The sequence below is a fragment of the Lolium rigidum genome, chromosome 2, assembly GCF_022539505.1.
Source record: "Lolium rigidum isolate FL_2022 chromosome 2, APGP_CSIRO_Lrig_0.1, whole genome shotgun sequence".
Lineage (NCBI taxonomy): Eukaryota > Viridiplantae > Streptophyta > Magnoliopsida > Poales > Poaceae > Lolium > Lolium rigidum.
The window spans coordinates 115,176,565-115,180,545 of NC_061509.1; positions in this window are offsets into that span (position 1 = coordinate 115,176,565).

The window sequence follows — 3,981 nt, forward strand, 5'->3', positions numbered from 1 at the left end:
GTGCACCTATACATCTGACAAGTGTATTAGGTGTGTTGGGGACACAAGAGACTTCTTGTATCGTAATTGCAGGGTTGCTTGGGAGGAATATCTCTGACCTCTACCTCCCTGAGTTCGACAAACCTTGGGTGATTCACTTAAGGGAAACTTGCTGCTGTTCTACAAACCTCTGCTCTTGGAGGCCCAACACTGTCTACAGGAATAGAAGCGTGCGTAGACATCAAGCTATTTTCACGGCGCCGTTGCCGGGAGGTAAGGTAAAAGGTATTCACATCCTCCGACTACTAAGCTATTTCCTAGCACTGTTGCCGGTGTGTGAGTGCTCGAAGATATTTCCTTTAGATCCTGCAATTATATCTTTTTGTTTCTTGTTTTCACTAGTTAGGCATAATGGAAAACAACAACAAAATGAGAGATCTTTATGAACTTTATCTTGAATTAGGACATGATGTGTTTGAAGAGAGAATTAAAAAAACCCATGGTACTTTATATGCATGCTAATGGGAATGTTATTAGTATGAATGCTTTGAACACTATTGTTGCTAATGCTATGGAAAATTCTAAGCTTGGGGAAGCTGGTTTTGAGGAGCATGATATTTTTAGTCCCCCAAGTTTTGAGGAGAAAACTTTCTTTGATGATACTTTACCTCCTATTTATGATGATTATAATGATAGTGGTATTTTGGTGCCACCTACTATGGAGGATAAAAGTTATAATGATTATACCATGCCTGCAATTTATGATGATTACAATGATGGTTATGGTAGTTTTACTCCCACTATTACTAATAAAATTGATTATGCTTATGTGGAGAGTAATAATTTTATGTATGTAGCTCATGATAAGAATGTTTCATGTGATAGTTATATTGTTGAGTTTGTTCATGATGCTACTGAAAGTTATTACGAGAGAGGGAAACATGGTTATATGCATCTTAATAATATTAAGTTTCCCCTCTTTATGTTGAGAATCTTGAAGTTGCGATTGTGTTGCCTTTCTATGCTTGTTGCATTATGCTTACATGACTTGTTTATTTACAAGATTCCTTTTCATAGGAAGTGGGTTAGACTTAAATGTGTTTTGAATTTGCTTCTTGATGCTCTCTTTTACTTCAACTCTTATTTCTTGCACGAGCATCATTAAAATTACTGAGCCCATCTTAATGGCTATAAAGAAAGCACTTCTTGGGAGATAACCCATGTTTTTATTTTGCTACTGTTTTGTTGCGTCTTGGAAGTTGTTACTACTGTAGCAACCTCTCCTTATCTTTATTTTATTGCATTGTTGTGCCAAGTAAAGTCTTTGATAGTAATGTTGATACTAGATTTGGATTACTGCGCAGAAACAGATTTCTTAATGTCACGAAATTGAGCAGCCCCGTCTGTAGGTAACTCAGAAAATTCTGACAATTTACGTGCGTGATCCTCAGATATGTACGCAACTTTCATTAAATTTGAGCTTTTTCATCTGAGCAAGTTAAGTGCCCCAGAAAAATTCGTCTTTACGAACTGTTCTGTTTTGACAGATTCTGCCTTTTATTTCGCATTACCTCTTTTGCTATGTTTGATGGATTTCCTTGTTCCATTAACTTTTAGTAGCTTTGGATAATGTCCAGAAGTGTTAAGAATGATTGTGTCCTTGCTGAACATGTGAATTTTTGATTATGCACTAACCCTCTAATGAGTTTGTTTTAAGTTTGGTGTGGAGGAAGTTTTCAAGGGTCAAGAGAGGAGGATGATATACTATGATCAAGAAGAGTGAAAAGTCTAAGCTTGGGGATGCCCCGTGGTTCATCCCTGCATATTTCAAGAAGACTCAAGCATCTAAGCTTGGGGATGCCCAAGGCATCCCCTTCTTCATCGACAACTTATCAGGTTTCTTCTCTTGAAACTATATTTTTATTCCGTCACATCTTATGTGCTTTACTTGGAGCGTCTGTGTGTTTTTATTTTTGTTTGTGTTTGAATAAATTCGGATCCTATCATGCTTGTGTGGGAGAGAGACATGCTCCGTTTTTTCATTTGAACACTTGTGTTCTTAGTTTTACTTTTAATGTTCAATGGCGAAAGTTGATCGCTTCACTTATTGCTATTTGGTTGGAAACAGAAAATGCTTCATGTGGTAAATGGTATATTGTCTTGAATAATTTGATACTTGGCAATTGTTTTGAGCTCTCAAGTAGATCATGTTTAAGCTCTTGCATCATGTAGTTTGAACCTATTAGTGGAGAACTACCGTAGAGCTTGTTGAAATTTGGTTTGCATGATTGGTCTCTCTAAAGTCTAGATATTTTCTGGTGAAGTGTTTGAACAACAAGGAAGACAGTGTAGAGTCTTATAATGCTTGCAATATGTTCTTATGTAAGTTTTGTTGTATGCGGTTCATACTTGTGTTTGCTTCAAACAACCTTGCTAGCCAAAGCCTTGTACTGAGAGGGAATGCTTCTCGTGCATCCAAAACCTTGAGCCAAAACCTATGCCATTTGTGTCCACCATATCTACCTACTATGTGGTATTTTCTGCCATTCCAAGTAAATACTTCATGTGCTACCTTTAAACAATTCAAAACTTGTTATACTCTTATTTGTGTCAATGTTTTATAGCTCATGAGGAAGTGTATGGTGTTTATCTTTCAATCTTGTCATTTACTTTGACGGACTCTCACCAATGGACTAGTGGCTTATCCAGCTTATCCAATAATTTTGCAAAAGAGTCGGCAATGGGGTTCCCACCCAATTAATTAACTTTCATTAATAATTCTCTTCACATGTTTTGCCCTGATTCATCGATAAGCAACTTAATTTTGCAAATAGACACTCCTTCATGGTATGTGAATGTTGGAAGGCACTAGAGGATTCGGTTAGCCATGGCTTGTGAAAGCAAAGGTTGGGAGGAGTGTCATCCATAAATAAAACTAAAGTACATGTGTAAACAAAGAGAAGAGGGATGATCTACCTTGCTTGGTAGAGATAACGTCCTTCATGGGAGCCGCTCTTGAAAGTCCGGTTGATGAGGTGGTTAGAGTGCCCACTACCATTCGTTGACAACAACAAACACCTCTCAAAACTTTACTTTTATGCTCTCTATATGATTTCAAAACTTAAAAAGCTCTAGCACATGATTTAATCCTCGCTTCCCTCTGCGAAGGGCCTTTCTTTTACTTTATGTTGAGTCGGTTTACCTACTTCCTTCCATCTTAGAAGCAAACACTTGTGTCAAGCTGTGCATTGATTCTTACATACTTACTTATTTGCATTCATCATATTACTTTGTGTTGACAATTATCCATGAGATATGCATGTTGAAAGTTGAAAGCAATTGCTGAAACTTAAATCTTCCTTTGTGTTGCTTCAAAACCTCTTATTAAGAATTTATTGCTTTATGAGTTAACTCTTATGCAAGACTTTTTGATGCTTGTCTTGAAAGTACTATTCATGAAAAGTTTTGCCATATGTTATCTATTTGTTAGCAAACTATAGATCATTGCCTTGAATCACTTCATTTATCTCATATGCTTTACAATAGTATGATCAAGATTATGTTGGTAGCATGTCACTACGAAATTATTCTTGTTATCGTTTACCTACTCGAGGGCGAGCGAGGAACTAAGCTTGGGGATGCTTGATACGTCTCCAACGTATCTATAATTTCTGATGTTCCATGCTAGTTTTATGACAATACCTACATGTTTTATTCATACTTTATATCGTTTTTGATGCATTTTCCGGAACTAACCTATTAACGAGATGTCGAAGTGCCAGGTTCTGACTTTTGTTTTTGCAACGTTTGTTTTTTGGTTTCGAAATCTTACACGGGAAATATTCTCGGAGTTGGACGAAATCAACGCCAGAGATCTTATATTTCCCGGAAGCTTCCGGAGAGCCGGAGAGGGACCGGAGGGGAGCCACAGGGGGCCCCACCCCATAAGGCGAGCGCGGCCAAAGGGGCGCGCCGGCCTATGGGGGGCCACCCACGGCTCCT